The 17071-nt window shown below is 39.6% G+C and overlaps 1 long non-coding RNA gene across 9 annotated transcripts in view; it reads left to right on the top strand.

Annotated features, from left to right (window-relative positions):
* LOC147349204 (uncharacterized) overlaps window positions 1–17071 on the top strand; it is a 535617-nt gene that overhangs the window by 436246 nt on the left and 82300 nt on the right. For 3 of the 9 annotated variants that reach the window (XR_015149614.1, XR_015149645.1, XR_015149624.1), the window contains one exon: window positions 16061–16176. The exons of the other annotated variants lie outside the window; for them this stretch is intronic. This is a non-coding gene — a long non-coding RNA (uncharacterized LOC147349204). The remainder of the gene's footprint in view (window positions 1–16060; window positions 16177–17071) is intronic. 9 annotated transcript variants of the gene reach the window in all.

The raw sequence follows: 17071 nt of genomic DNA, 5'->3' as shown, positions 1-17071 counted from the left end.
AGAATCCCAGGGATGGGGGAGCCTGGTGTGCTGCCATCTCTGGGGTCGCACAGAGTCAGACACGACTGAAGTGACTTAACATAGCATAGCATAGCATAATACACGGTAAGATAGGAATAGGTTAATATTTTCATATATGTGGTTCATAAATGGATAAAATAGAAGGAAAAAATTACTCACCAGTCCCCAAAACTTTTGAAACTCAGCCTGGCAAACTCCGTTAGATTTCAAGAGCTGGGGATAATGCTGTGTGTTTCATCATTCTACTGTTTAGGCTCGAGCATCTCCCATCTGAGTCCTGTTTTTTCATGAAAAATATCAGGTGTTTGCTGGAGAAGAAATGGCAACCCACTCCAATATTCATGCCTGGAAAATCCCATGGACTGAGGAGACTGGTGGGCTACAATCCATGGGGTCGCAAAGAGTCGGACACGACTGAGCGACTTCTGTGTGTATCAAGTGTTTGCAGCTGGGTAGCTTTATCAGCCTATTTCCTGCCGTTAATACTTGGAGCGTGAGAGGGTATACAGCTACACCCTTCTCTCTCTTTGTCCTTTTCAGTCCAAGTTGGTGGTGCTTCTTCTTGCATAAAGTACTTGAAACCTTGTGAATCTCCTATTTCTGCCACAGAGATTCCTGTCCAGGAGCTCTGCAGGATTAGGCTGGAAGGAGCCACACCTGCTTTCCATAGCGATCTGAAGACAGTGGCCCTGGACTGTGTGTTTCTTGGGACTCCCATCCAGACCTGCTGCTCTTAGGAATCCTTTCCTGTCTGTGCCTCCCTGAACTCCTGAAAGTCTCCAGTGTTTGTAAGAGATGGTATCATCTAGCGACTCTCACTGTGAGAACACGGGAGTCTCTGCCCTTCCATTCACAGGGGTTCTGGAAATAAAGACACTCCAGGTTTGACGAGTCTCTCTGGCAGATTGGAGACCTCGCGGGAAGAAACCTCCACCCAGACGTGGTTGGTCAGCTTCTGTCCTGAGGGGTGTTTGCCTTCCGCTGTCCACGATCATTTATGGACCAACCATTAGATGAACACTTCGGCCCTTTTCGTCTACAGCACCTGGACCTGTCGAACTCCGTGATCAATGTCTCTACCTGCATGGCCTTCTGTCTCACTGTTCCAAGTTGCTGAATCTCAGCCTGGAAGGCCTCTGGCTTTCGGATCCCATTGTCGACAATCTTGCTCAAAACGCAGATTTACTGCGACTAAACCTTTCTGGGTGTTCTGGATTCTCTGAATCTGTCCTGAAGACTTTGCTGAGCAGCTCTTCCAGATTGGATGAGCTGAACCTCTCTTGGTGCTATGACTTCACCGAAAAGCACGTACAGGCGGCTGTTGCACCGTGTCGGAGACCATCACCCAGCTAAATCTCAGCGAATATCGAAAGAATCTGCAGAGATCAGATGTCTCTACCTTAGTTGGAAGATGTCTCAGTCTTGTCCACCTAGACTTAAGCGATAGTGTCATGCTGAAAACGACTGCTTTCCAGAATTTTAACAACTCAACTACCTCTAACACCTATCACTCAGTTGGTGCTTTAACATAATACCCAAAACTTGAATTTGGAGAAATTCCCACATTAAAAACACCACAAGTCTTTGAAACTGTGCCAGACAGTACTCTTCAACTGTTAAAGGAAGCCCTCTTTCATTTACAGGTTAATTGCTCTCATTTCACCACCATCGCCAGGTTGACCATTGGCAACAAGAAGAACCAAAAGACATGGGGCATCAAATGCCTGATGTCACTGGAGAAGCCCAGGTGTCTATGAAGCCTCTGTTGCAAGATGGTGTCTCCTCTTTTCTTTGAACATGGCAAGTAGGCAGGAAGCCCAATTGTGGAGAGCTCAGCTATTTTTATTCTTGGTTTTCCATTGCCTTCCTTCTACAAGTATGTTAGAGAACCACTGGAGAGAAAAAACTATGAAGTGTTGCTTTTTAGAAATGACTAGGAAAGCTTTTATCACTGCTATATCCTTAACAGCCTAAGCTCTATGCTTTTTGAATAATAACACATATATATGGAATTTAGAAAGATGGTAACAATAACCCTGTGTACGAGACAGCAAAAGAGACACTGATGTATAGAACAGTCTTATGGACTCTGTGGGAGAGGGAGAGGGTGGGAAGATTTGGGAGAATGGCATTGAAACATGTAAAATATCATGTATGAAACGAGATGCCAGTCCAGGTTGGATGCACGATACTGGATGCTTGGGGCTAGTGCACTGGGACGACCCAGAGGGATGGTATGGGGAGGGAGGAGGGAGGAGGGTTCAGGATGGAGAACACATGTATACCTGTGGCGGATTCATTTTGATATTTGGCAAAACTAATACAATTATGTAAAGTTTAAAAATAAAATAAAAAAAAAAGAAATTTTGGGGAGAGTGAGCCTATAATTTCAAGATACCTTCAATAGCAAAATTTGAACCACATCTTCCAAGTGCCCTTTTTTGTAAATCTATTTAGAATCAAGCTTAAAAAACCACCAGCAAATCGTTTTCATAGCTTATATGGCAACTGAACTTTCTTCTATTTAATTTTTCAGCACTGCTTTATTATAAGACATAGGTTGCAGAAAACAATAAGGTATTTGTATTGTAAGCTGAAAAGAATGAGAATCATAGAGTAGATTTGCCGCAATCTCTTCTGAGGATAGCAAGAAAAATATACATTTCAACTGTGCCTTTAGATTAGCACTTGTATTGATGGAAACAAATATCCCCAGGTCATTCACCTTAAGACCTAAATAAAGAAACAATCAGCCAACCAGAGGTATAGAACTGGTATAAATTTTAAAGACTCAAGAGACAGTTTTCTATAACAGTTTAACCTGGGGTATCCTCTAATGCACATTAATGAAGTCTCCTTTATGTACAGTTTCCCCCCTGGAGGAGGAAATGGCAACCGACTCCAGTATTTTTGCCTAGAAAATCCCATGGTCAGAGGAGCCTGGTGGGCTACAGTCCATGGGGTAGCGAAAAGTCAGGACATGACTGAGTGACTAATACTTTTATTTCCTTTATGTACTGTGTTCCCAGCGTTCTGAATTAGCTGAGGAAATTGAATTGTGGACTTCTGACTTTATGATAAAATTATATTAACCGGGGTTCTTTAGCTTTTAAAATGACTTGCTTTGTTTTAGAGAGGTGGGAACCAGTCAGTCTCTGATTCTTGAAATGTTGGATGGAATTCTAAACTGCGGATGCCTGCCATTTTCCTTTTTGCTGAGGTTCTTGAAGTTATGTTTATTTCACTCTGGAATCAAGTATTTTAAATTGGCTTTTTTTTATATTAATGACCTTCCACAGTGATTGTTTCTAACAACCTGTTTTATAAAGTTCTGGACCTGGAGTTCCCTAAGAACTGCATGTTCCTTTCAATTAGGAATATACACAAGAAGCAGGTGTGTATTCTGTGCAGTTTCAGAGCAATAAGCACAGCTGGCAACTGCATAAAAGTTAAGACTCGGGTGCTGAACCTTTTGATAGCATCAGTGATTTTTTTTTAAATACATAGAAGCAAAAGGATTAAACTCTACTTAAAAAAAAATACAAAACACTAATTTCTTTTTTAAATCAATGACCTTTCCATATGTTCAAAATGGAGCAAAAAGCCCAAACTCATCATTTCCTTTAATATTGCTCTTTTAAAAAATCAGATATTTCAAATGATAGAAACAATGGTGTGAAGTGCCCTTATCTGCTCAAACCTAAGGAAGAACATTTTTACAAAGTAGTGTTATATGGGAAATGATTAGGTTTCAGTTTGGTAGTAGTTAAAAAGTGCTACATACTATTTGAAATTATTGTTTACAGATTAGTGACATGGGCTTGAGGGAGGATCCAATTGGCCTCTGATTTCCGGATACCCTCACATATACAGTACTTCCAAACTCAAGTCCAGCCATAAGCTATTTTGCTAACATGTCAGAGTAATCTGTATTTTTGGTATGTGATTTCTACTTTTTAAAATAAAAAATGAAAAAAAAAAGATTCCTGTCCATAGCAAGAGGCTTGTCCATAGATCTTCCTGGACAATCTCATCCTCAGTTATGACTGCTCACATGGATGAGAGACAATGCCCTTAAGCTTCCTTGTTCTTCAGTCATTCATTCGTGCCTAACTCTTTGCTACTCCATGAACTGTATAGAATGCCAGACTGCCGTATCACCAACTCCCAGAGCTTTCTCAGACTCATGTCTGTGGAGTCGGTGATGCCATCCAACCATCTTATCCTCTGTCTTCCCCTTTTCCTCTCACCTTCAATCTTTCCCAGCATCAGGGTCTTTTCCAGTGAGTCAGTTCTTCACATCAGGTGGTCAAAGTGTTGGAGCTTCAGCTTTAGCATCAGTCCTTCCAATGAATATTCAGGGTTGATTTCCTTTAGGATTGACTGGTTTGGTCTCCTTGCATTCCAAGGGACTCTCTAGAGTCTTTTCCAACACCACAGTTCAAGGGCATCAATTCTTCAGTGCTCAGCCTTCTTTATGGTCCAACTTTCACATCCGTACATGGCTACTGGAAAAACCATTGCTTTGACTGTGTGGACCTTTGTTGGCAATGTAATCTCTCTGCTTTTTTAACTTCCTAAATTCTTTTAAGTTTAAATGAGATCTGTGATCCACACCCCTTAGTCTTTTTAAAGAGCCTGGTATGTTACTGAATACTCTGACCTTTTGATCTTTCTGAGGTATAGGCAAAAGGTTGTACAATCATTCTCTGGGTTTTTTTTTTTTTGTCTAGAGCATACTTTCTCTTAATTTTAGTATCTTTTGCAATCTGGATAGTCTGGAAATTTCTCAAATCCTCGAGTCCTCCTTCCTATTTATTTAACAGTTTTACCCTAAATTTATCTCATTCTTCTCACGTTTCACTATAAATATCAAGAAGATCATTCAACACTTTCCCCAACTAAATATGTAAGTGTTGCTGTATTTTCAACATTTTGCGTGGAAAATCTCAGCTAAATATTCAGTTTTGTCATTTACAAAGTCTGCTTTCCACATAACAGCAAGACATACTTCCAGTAAACTTACCGCCACTTTAAGAAAGGATCCCGTTTCTACTGTTTCTCACTTCCTTCCTAGCTCCTATTGGCAGTAACTTTCACGTCCATATTTCTAACAGTTTATTCATAATGATTCATATATTTTCTGAAACAATTTCAATATTCATTATCACACTTCTCACCTTATTCTAAGTCTTCAGTAACAGAGTCACTACCATCTATATTTCTTACAATCTATTCAAAGCAATCCAGGCATTTTCTGTCATGCTTCTCAAAACAGATGTATGAGAAAAGAAATGTTAGCAAATTATAAATTTTTAAAAACTTATGAATATGTTAAAGTTTTCAAAATCCAGAAAACTAGCATACTATGTTTTATTAATAAAACTGACTGAAAAACCTCTATGATACTTTCCCTCCTCTATTTTTTGATTACCTCATCATATTCCAAATAACTTAAAAATATAAATTTTATTAGAAGAAAAAGATAATTCTGTTATTCCTCTAACATAAATGATTATTTTTGATATGATAGAAATCTTTCTTTTTGCTTCACAATCTGTTATTAGAAATCCCATGTAAAATTTTAGAATTATTATAAAATTTGGGTAAGATCCTTTTCAAGTATTTTCTTATCTGAATGGTAAGATTTCAAGGACCATACAGTTTTCTTGGGTATTCTCCAATCTTAAATACTATTTGACCTGTTGACGGATGTTCATCAGTTTGCCACTGATTCTTTATAACAGCTCTATATTATTATTATTTGTTGTTGTTGCAGTTGTTAATGTCACCATTTTGTGTCAATTGAGACGTAATGTTAAATATATTTCCCTTGTGTTGATATGATTTCACTTCTTGTCATGAATTGGATAATCAAAAATACAAGGGCCTACTCAATACAACCACCACCAACTTAGCAATGAATTTAAATAGGAGTTCCTGATTGAAACCCATATTTTTCAGTCCATTTCAGTTTCAAGGTAGCATTTTTGTGGACCATTTTAAGAAACTGTCAAGCTTCAGGAGATGAAACAGATATATTAAGATGTGATCTGATACTTTAGAATACATAAAATGTGTGACCTCACACATACATTCAATCTTTACGGTGGTGCTTCTGCAAATACAGAAATTCTGAAAAATTCTATTTTGTATGATTCTCATAAAATATTTTTCTCTGGTCATAACTGTGTAAACTGTATCATTGAGCATAATCAGGATAGAAAAGAACATTTGGAATAGGTGGCAATGAGTATGAAATCTGGTGTCTACAATCTTATACATAAGATTACTAGAAGAATTTTCCACATACTAAATTATTGTTTAGTACATTTCAACCCTTGTTTCTCCTCTGTTACCCATAGTTTTATTCCTGGATGCCATAGAGTATGTTTATTTGCAAATCCTGGCCTTGTCCTTGTGTTTCACAATGCCAGATGAATCATCGCATCAGTAGGGGGAGTATAGGAAAATGACTAGCTATATGACAACTATACACGGAAGTGATACATATATTCCATTAAGCTCAATCTAATCATGTCCTCAAATTATCTTCATTTGGATCCTCAAAATACCTGCAGCCATCCCAGCACCACTAAACAGGAGAATTATGATGAAGAAGAAGTAGAAATTGCAGTTAGCTAAAATATCTTATTTTGGCAAATCTTACAGAAAAATGATTCATGTAGTATATTTTCAGGACCCCTCCCAAGCCCTTGAAGGGGTCCAATGGAGAAAGAAATGGCAACCCACTCCAGCGTTCTTGCCTGGAGAATCCCATGGATGGAGAAGCCTGGTAGGCTGCAGTCCATGGGGTCGCACAGAGTCAGACATGACTGAAGCGACTTAGCAGCAGCAGCAGTAGCAGCAAAGGGCCATAAATAAAGGGCGATAAAACTTTAAGGAAAATTTTCTCCTCTAAGGAAACTGATTCATTCTAGGTCTTTTGTAACTTCGTGCTAAGTCGCTTCAGTTGTGTCCGGCTCTTTGTGCCACATGGACTGCAGCCCACCAGACTCCTCTGTCCATGGGATTCTCCAGGCAAGAATATTGGAGTGGGTTGCCATTTCTTCCTCCAAAGGATCTTCCCAACCCAGGGATGGAAACTTTGTCTCTTTTGTCTCCTGCATTGGCAGGCAGGTTCTTTACCATTAGTACCACCTGGGAAGCCCCATTTGGTACTTAGTTGATGGCAACTCCATTAAGAAATGTGGAGTGATTTTGACTTAATTTTTTAATTCACACTCTCTGTGCTAAATTGCTAAAGTCACATCTGACTAGTAAATCCTTCAAAGTATACTCAGATTCCAAACTAATACTGTGACTTGATTTTCCATCAACTCTCATTTGTATAGTTTAATAATGTCCTAATGTATTTCTCTTATTTTGCTTTTACTTTTGCTTTCATCTACTCTCAACATGCCAATATGACTGCTATATTTAACATTCAGTTATATCTAAGTTGGATCATGGTGCTTCTCTGCTCAGCACCCATGACTCGTCATCTTACTTAAGTAAAAGCCAGAGTCATTACTGTGGCCCAAGAGGCCTGGACCCCTCACTTCTTGGCCTCATCTCCCTTTACTGGCTCACTCTCCTCTGTTGCAACCACACTGGCCTCTTTACTGCCTCACACATGTTAGGCAGTTGCACAGCTTATGATCTTAGCCCTCACAGCTCCCACTGCCTGGAATAACTGTCTCCATATGTTCCCAGGGCTTGTCCTCTCACTTCCATCAGGACTTTACTCAAAAGTCACCTCATTGAGGATTTCCCTGGCCATCTTATCTATAATTTCACCCTTGTCTACTGCTACAGATTCTTCAGATTGCTTTTCTTGCCCTCTTTATTTTTAGTAATTATCATTTTCTAAATGAATATGTGCTTTATTTATTTCTGTTTGTGTACTTTTCTCACGCATAGTCTTTACCACTAAAAAATAATCTCTGTGAAGCAAATGTGTTTATCCCTTTTGTTCACAATGCCCTTCTAATGCATAGAAGAGTGTATAGCATAAAGTAGGTGCTGAATAAATATTTTAAATGAATATTTTTAAATAAATGACTTTTTTACTTGGAGAATACACGGTCACCTTTTGTTTATCATCCTCTTGAATTGTTCTCAAGTCCTTAAAAACAGAACTTATAATGTCAGTGTGTTACAATATTTTGCAATGATCTACAAAGTATCGTCATCGTGATATGATTGGTTTTTTAATTTTCTTCTTTATTGTACACCTCTTGGGTCAGGGTCTGTGACATGATCATCTTTATATTCTTGATGTGTAGTTTATCAACTGTAATACAGTAAGCTTTTGAATAATATACATAAAAATAATCCTACAATTAGGCAATCACATTGCCTAAATACCAATAATAAATTTTATTCTGAGACACAGAGGTAAGAGTTGTTCTCTCCTCTAGATAAAAAAGAGTCGATAGGTCAAATATTTAATTGTAAAACCTAAGTTAGACACTAAGTTAGACAATCCTTGGAGTTCCATTTTTAGCAAGAAAGTAGCATTACAGTAGCTCAGAAGTTATAATCAGAGACAAGCCCATAATGGATTATTCGATTAAACTAGCTGTTAACAAATCATGAGGCATGTAATAAAGGCCCTCTTGGGTCCAAAAGACCTTTCAATATTTTTCTTGTCAATGAAACGGGGAGAATCACTTGAAATGTTCAAGTGTCCTATTCACTTGTGGATTACACTCTGGAGCAGCATCTCCCAAAGTGTATAAAGAAAATTACCTTCATGATATGTTAATCTGATGAAATAGGTTAAACAAAAAGAATCAGGAAGGACCTAATAGGTGAAAGAAAGTGAAAATGATTTTTTTACTGCAGGATTTCTCCCAACTTTATTTACTTATTTATTTTTGGCTGTGCTGGGTCTTCGTAGCTACACGCAGGCTTTCTCTAGTTGCGGTGAGTGGGGGCCACTCTGTTGCGGTGTGCAGACTTTCTCAATGCAGTAGCCTCTCTCGTTGCAGGGCACAGGCTGTAGACACACAGGCTTCAGAAGTCGTGGCATGTGGGCTCATTAGCTGTGGCTCACGGGCTCTAGAGCACAGGCTCAGTGGCTGTGGCTCACGGGCTCTAGAGCACAGGCTCAGTGGCTGTGGCTCACGGACTTTGCTGCACAGTGGCATGTGGGATCTTCCTGGCCCAGGGATAGAACCTGTGTCCCCTGAGTTGGCAGGTGGATTCTTAACTACTAGACCACCAGGGAAGCCCTCTCCCAGCCTTTGATATGTGTGGCGATTCATCAAGGAATGAGTACAGAAGCCCATATTCTTTAAAAGTCTTTGTTTAGAGAGCCCCTTTATTTGCTTTTCCTTGCACCTTTACTTTGAGATACATTTTAGAGGTATCTCCATAAACAGCAAATCCTGATGTGTCTTAACAGTTCTCAGTAAAAAAGACCCACAACAGAGACCCTGGCTTTGGGTAATGGTCTCCACAGATTGTTACCATGTGCTGTGACAGTGTTCCAGCTCAAACTGTCATTTCACACAATGCCTTAACAGTCATTCATATTTACTACTGAGATACATATTTCATTGCTTTATTCATTCAATGATTTTTTTTCCCTTTAAAAAGACCCATCAGCTGATAGTTGACAGGATCTTCTAATGCTACCTTAAAGTGAGTAATTCTGAGAAACTATATTAGAGTAGTCCCACTATGGATTCTAATGGTTCAAACTACTGTAATCATTTTGCCAACCACTGTAGGTATTGTTGTCAGGCCCCATGATGTGATCTAAATACTTTGCAAATATGAAACATTTTTCTGTTAACCCTGTTTGGGACTATCGGCATTCTCATTATATAATTTGGCAGAGGCCACTTTTTCCAACAGAATATTCTCCATATCTGAAATATTACACATGACAGTATGGCAGCTGTGTGAAAAGCTGGTTGATTTCCAAGTGATCTCCAGCTTTATGATTGTCTGAGTTTCAAAATAGAATGAGTGTGATTACAACCTGTATAAAATGTTACAGGCTACAGAAAGGCTGGCTCCAAATCAAATGCCAAATAATGCTACATTGTATTATACTTTCGAATTGTTGAAACATTTAGAAAACATTGGGTTTGACTTAACAAACATTTATTGAGCACTCAGAAGACGGATGGCACCCAACTCCAGTACTCTTGCCTGGAAAACCCCATGGAAGAGGAGCCTGGTGGGCTGCAGTCCATGGGGTCACTAAGAGTCGGACATGACTGAGCGACTTCACTTTCACTTTTCAGTTTCATGCATTGGAGAAGGAAATGGCAACCCACTCCAGTGTCCTTGCCTAGAGAATCCCAGGGATGGGGGAGCCTGGTGGGTTGCCGTCTATGGGGTTGCACAGAGTTGGACACGACTGAATCAACTTAGCAGCAGCAGTAGCAGCAGCAGCATTGTATGCAAAATAGTTTGTTCATGCTAATAATCCCTGGAGCAAAAATAGTCTCACCATTTAATTGGGAAGCATTTATGGTATACCAGTGAGACTGTGCTTTTCAATACCATTGTAAATCTGTGTAGCTAATATTCATCCAGGCCATATAAGCAACTTGTGAAGATAATTAAATGAGTGTAATTGGAAAAGGATCAATAATGCTGACAACGTAGTCACTCTAACTCCACATCAATTCCCCTTTTGATGAATTGGGCAAGTCAGACATGTGATTTGACAGGGTTGGATGCTGAGACAGGAATTATGCCAATAATTTCACCTATTAAAGATTCAGTTCAGTTCAGTCGCTCAGTCGTGTCCGACTCTTTGTGACCCCATGAATCACAGCACACCAGGCGTCCCTGTCCATCACCAACTCCCGGAGTTCACTCAGACTCAAGTCCATCGAGTCAGTGATGCCATCCAGCCATCTCATCCTCTGTCATCCCCTTCTTCTACTGCCCCAAATCCCTCCCAGCATCAGAGTCTTTTCCAATGAGTCAACTCTTCACATGAGGTGGCCAAAGTACTGGAGTTTCAGCTTTAGCATCATTCCTTCCAAAGAAATCCCAGGGCTGATCTCCTTCAGAATGGACTGGTGGGATCTCCTTGCAGTCCAAGGGACTCTCAAGAGTCTTCTCCAACACCACAGTTCAAAAGCATCAATTCTTCAGTGCTCAGCTTTCTTCACAGTCCAACTTTCACATCCATACATGACCACTGGAAAAACCATAGCCTTGACTAGACGGAACTTTGTTGGCAATGTCTCTGCTTTTCAATATTCTATCTAGGTTGGTCATAACTTTGCTTCCAAGGAGTAAGCGTCTTTTAATTTCATGGCTGCAGTCACCATCTGCAGTGATTTTGGAGCCCAAAAAATTAAGTCTGACACTGTTTCCACTGTTTCCCCATCTATTTCCCATGAAGTGATGGGACCAGATGCCATGATCTTCGTTTTCTGAATGTTGAGCTTTAAGCCCACTTTTTCACTCTCCACTTTCATCTTCATCAAGAGGCTTTTGAGTTCCTCTTCACTTTCTGCCATAAGGGTGATGTCATCTGCGTATCTGAGGTTATTGATATTTCTCCCGGCAATCTTGATTCCAGCTTGTGTTTCTTCCAGTCCAATGTTTCTCATGATGTACTCTGCATATAAGTTAAATAAGCAGGGTGACAGTATACAGCCTTGACGTACTCCTTTTCCTATTTGGAACCAGTCTGTTGTTCCGTGTCCAGCTCTAACTGTTGCTTCCTGACCTGCATACAGGCTTCTCAGGAGGCAGGTCAAGTGGTCTGGTATTCCCATCTCTTTCAGAATTTTCCACAGTTTATTGTGATCCACACAGTCAAAGGCTTTGGCATAGTCAATAAAGAAGAAATAGATGCTTTTCTGGAACTCTCTTGCTTTTTCCATGATCCAGCAGATGTTGGAAATTTGATCTCTGGTTCCTCTGCCTTTTCTAAAACCAGCTTGAACATCAGGAAGTTCACAGTTCACGTATTGCTGAAGCCTGGCTTGGAGAATTTTGAGCATTACTTTACTAGCCTGTGAGATGACTGCAATTGTGCGGTAGTTTGAGCATTCTTTGGCATTGCCTTTCTTTGGGATTGGAATGAAAACTGAGCTTTTCCAGTCCTGTGGCCACTGCTGAGTTTTCCATATTTGCTGGCATATTGAGTGTAGCACTTTCACAGCATCATCTTTCAGGATATGAAATAGCTCAACTGGAATTCCATCACCTCCTCTAGGTTTGTTCATAGTGATGCTTTCTAAGGCCCACTTGACTTCACATTCCAGGATGTCTGGCTCTAGGTCAGTGATCACATCATCATGATTATCTGGGTTGTGAAGATCTTTCTTGTACAGTTCTTCTGTTTATTCTTGCCACCTCTTCTTAATATCTTTTGCTTCTGTTAGGTCCATACCATTTCTGTCCTTTATTGAGCCCATCTTTGGATGAAATGTTCCCTTGGAATCTTTAATTTTCTTGAAGAGATCTCTAGTCTTTCCCATTTTGTTGTTTTCCTCTATTTCTTTGCATTGATTGCTGAGGAAGGCTTTCTTATCTCTTCTTGCTATTCTTTGGAACTCTGCATTCAGATGCTTATATCTTTCCATTTCTCCCCAATGAATTGGAAATTGAATGATTAAAACCAAACAGAAGTACAGAGTTTACCTAAGCCAAGACTGTCATTTCTGAGACCCAGGAGAGAACATAAAACATCTATCCAGTGTCAGCAAGGTGAACGCTTAAATGAGTCTGGGTGTGGAGGAAGCTAGGATGGGCTCAGATGTCATGATGTGGTTCAGGGAGAGGGTCCAGGGCCAAAAACTGAATCGTACCACACTTGATATTTGATAAATATTAACAAGTGGATGAAGACATGAAGTCAAGACTAGGAAACCAAATCAGAAAATCCAGAAAAACATTAGAGACAAGAACAACATTAGCAAAAGTTAATGTGGTGGTTTGAATGAGAGAAACAACCTAGAGGGGAGAAAACATTAGCATTTGTTCTTCTGTTTACATTTAGAAATTAATGCAAGTAAATGTCAGGCTTCAGGGACTCCTCAGGAGGTTGAGAGTCAAGACTGATACATACGAATTCTTTCTTTCTGAAAATAGGCCTCTGAGAAAAGCAGTCGATAAGTTTGTACCCATTCCATCATCAAAGCAGGAAAGAACTAGGGTTTATCCAGTCTGCTTCAGTTCATCTGGGGGTTTGGAAAAAGATCATTCTGGAGAATGGAGGGCAGAAATTCCCACCCACCAGCCCTTCTCCACCTATATTTTGGTGCTTTTCCTCACTTGGGTTGTTGATCACTTTTTTATATCTTTATCTAGGAAATTGGAAGGGGCAGTGGTCTGTGGTGAGGTAGACAAATGCTTATGGAAGAAGAATAAGGATCATCTTAGGCTTAATTTCAACTGTGTGCTCTAGAGTCAAAATAAAAATTGCATCAAGATCTATTTATGGTAGAAAAGCTTATTGCCAAAATACAGATTGTATTGCTAGTATGTATGACACTGTAAGTGTTCTTAGTAGCCAAGATTTCATATGATCTCTGCAATCAGGAAAAGCTAAGAAGTAAAATATTTATTGAATTCCTTAGTATATTATTAAGAGATATCAATACAATTCAAGAAATATTCATTGATAGCCCTAGAAAGCAAGGTGGACATTTCCCTCCATGGTGGAGCTAACAGTTTAGCCTAAATATATATAATTAGTAACAAGTAACTCAAGTGTTAAAAAAGAAGGCCTATGGAGAAACTCAGTAGTCTCTTTTAAGGTGCTTAATCTAGTGTTGTGAGTTAATGACATCTTTCCTGAGACTTAAAATCCTGATAATCTGATGAATAGTTTAAACTGAAACTTAAAAACCTGATAATCAGATGAATAAAAGAAATCATGAAATGAGTGTGAGGGTATCACTGTAGGTGGGGCAAGTCAATAAGAACTATCACTCATGAACACTTGCAGTGTGTCAGATGTTTTGTGTGTCTTAGGTCATTTAATCATGATCACAGCCTCAGAAGATGGATACTAGCATCCCCTAGGAAGACTGATGGATTTTCCCAGTGCTGAAAATCTAATGATGTAGAGACTGCTTTCACATACAGATCTGATTTCAAAGCTCCCAGTGCCTTTTATCTCTAAGTCCTTTACTAGTGCCTTGCATGTGTAAGAGCTCAGTCCCTTCAGTCATAGCCAACTCTTTGCAATCTTATGGACTGTAGTCTTCCAGGCTCCTCTGTCCATGGGATTCTCCAGGCAAGAATACTTTAGTGGGTAGTGATTCTCTTCTCCAGGGGATATTCTTGACCCAGGCATTGAGCCCTATTCTCCCATATTGCAGGCAGATTCTTTACCATCTGAGCCACCAGGGAAGTGCAATACATACAAAGAGATAAAAGAAATTCAGTGGTTGTAACTGTTGCCTTTGAGGCCTGCATCACATCCCTTAGCCACTTTTGATTTTAACTCCAGCTGGATGCCCAGCCAACAGTGCACTGCAAGCATGATAACACACCACATTTTACTGCCTCTGAGCTTTCCCGGAAGCCGTGGGAATTTTCTTATCCTTGGTGAGTTTGTGCAGGTTAATTAGAGGGTTAATACTCTCTTAAGTAACCTTTATAAAATGGAGGAGAGTAGGCTGGTGGATAAAGGCCCCAGTCTTCTCTCCTTGGAGGGACAGTTCTAGGGCACCTTCCACATGACTCCTCAGAAGGCCCTGGGGTACTAAGACCCAGCTGTTGACACAGGTAACCAGCTTATTAAGGAATGATCCATTTTTTTGTTTCCCTTTCTCACTCTTTCCACTCCATTACACTTGCTTTCTGAGATTATCTCCCAATGAAATCACCTGCATCCCAGGCCTTGTTCAGGTTATGCTATCAGAGGAATTCAAGATAAGATAATGGTCTTAAGCATTGACTTTTTAGAAACAATTTTACACTGCATTCCTGTTGGAATCTGCTTTATCTTCAGCAAAAAAGTATGTTTCTTGTATTTTACCACCGTATAGGAATCCTTGGATACTTTATTAAAAAAAAAAAGAGCAAAACATGCTTAAAATATCAAATAAAATCTTGGGGAAAGTCAACTACTGAGTAAAGTGTCATTGGAAACATCTATTAGAGAAACTCAATAGAAGAGTTAAAGTATCAAAGGCTAAATATTAGTAGTACTAAGTATATTTATGAAGCCAGCATTGTATCTGGAAAAATTGTATATACCAATCCCATTGAGTTTGTATAATTGCATTGATATTTATTTGACCATCTCACTGATATTATAAAAAGTAACTTCCTAGATGCTTTTGAACTGTGGTGTTAGAGAAGACTCTTGAGAGTCCCTTGGACTGCAAGGAGATCCAACCAATCCATCCTAAAGGAGATCAGTCCTGGGTGTTCATTGGAAAGACTGATGCTGAAGCTGAAACTCCAATACTTTGGCCACCTGATGCGAAGAGCTGACTCACGGGAAAAGACCCTGATGCTGGGAAAGATTGAAGGCAGGAGGAGAAGGGGACGACAGAGGATGAGATGGTTGGATGGCATCACTGACTCGATAGACATGGGTTTGGGTGGATTCTGGGAGTTGGTGATGGACAGGGAGGCCTGGCGTGCTGCAGTTCATGGGGTCGCAAAGAGTCGGACATGACTGAGCTGAACGGATAGCCATTTTATTTATTTATTTATTTATTTTTAATGTCTTTTTTATTTTTATTTTTTTTTAAACTTTACAAAATTGTATTAGTTTTGCCAAATATCAAAATGAATCCTGCCACTTCTTGTCAATTGCTGTGGCCAGTGCAGCAGGTAGGGATCAAAAGTGGTTGAAAACTTTTGGAAACAGTTTGGAAAAAGGAAACTAGAGACAGAATTAAAGTTTTAAATATGGGACTGGGGGACTCAAGACCTCTAGGATCGAGAGCCCTACTGACTGATTCTACATCGCTTTTACTGAACTCTTGGTATGCAGAAAGTATCTGGATTTTAGGTAGCATAAGGTTCCCATGCCCCCGTCATGTCCCAGAGTTGATGTTCTTCTTTGTACTTTTATGCTGTCTCCTAGCACCAAGGGCATCGCACAGCCGGGGGCAGCAGTCCTTGCATGAGCATGGAAGAACAATCCGTGCATGTTGAAGCAGCGTTCTGAACTTGCACTGACCTGGCGTTCCAAGGTCCACAGTATGTACCTCCTTAGCTCAGCAAGGCATGATGATCCCAACAAATCAGCCCCATGGACTTTTTGTTTAGATTATACATAGTTGCTATATCTTGCTTTTATTCTTTTCCCATGGTGTTCTTCTCATGGCTTAGCCAGAGCAACAGGCAGCTATCTACTAACCCCTGTAGTCAACGACTTTTAAATTTGTGTTTTTTCAATCAGTGTGTTGTATAGACAGTGCCAGTGATTTATGATTTATCTGAGTAAGTAAACCTCCTCATGATCTAGTTTCCTTATAAAATGCCACATGATTTTCAGAAAATAGTCTTCCAAGCTTTCTGTCACTCACATATATTTCAGGAGTAATTGCTGTAGTTAAAGGTTTGTCTTTGAAGGGTTTCTATGTTTTTCTGTCTCCTTTAAGTGTCAAATATGGGAACATAGAAAAAGCAAACATCTTGTATTGAACAATCTATCATTCATTGGACAGTGATGGATGGGGTCAGGTTTGTTCACCCAGTAAATTCACATCCGTTTTCTCAGAAAGCTTTTTGACATAGTTTTGGAAAGTTCTCCCTTGATGTAAAACATTATCCCCTTCTCCCTGTTCCTCCTCTTTTTCCATTTACTCCTCCCCGTTCTACAAGGCAGTGAGATTTCAATTACCTTGAAGGCCTTTTTAAAAATCAAACACATCTGATGTATTCAGCAAAAGTTAGTGCCTTGATAATCTAGAACTTTCCAAAGAAAATAAATTATGGGTTTTCTTCTCTTAAAATTCATTAAAATGAGTTGCAAGCAAAAGGTAATTATTTGTCTCACACACTGAGAAACAGGTGTCCATGCTATTTGGAGATCCAAATGAACTTGCCAATTAGTGGGTTAGGTGTATGTATAAATGTAGGCTAACTTAAT

Source organism: Bos grunniens, chromosome 21, assembly GCF_055505025.1.
Source record: "Bos grunniens cultivar Pamir isolate PY7600 chromosome 21, Bosgru_T2T1.0, whole genome shotgun sequence".
NCBI classification, from domain to species: Eukaryota; Metazoa; Chordata; class Mammalia; order Artiodactyla; family Bovidae; genus Bos; species Bos grunniens.
The sequence above is the reverse complement of the archived record's forward strand: the minus strand, read 5'-3'. Positions and strand labels throughout refer to the sequence as shown.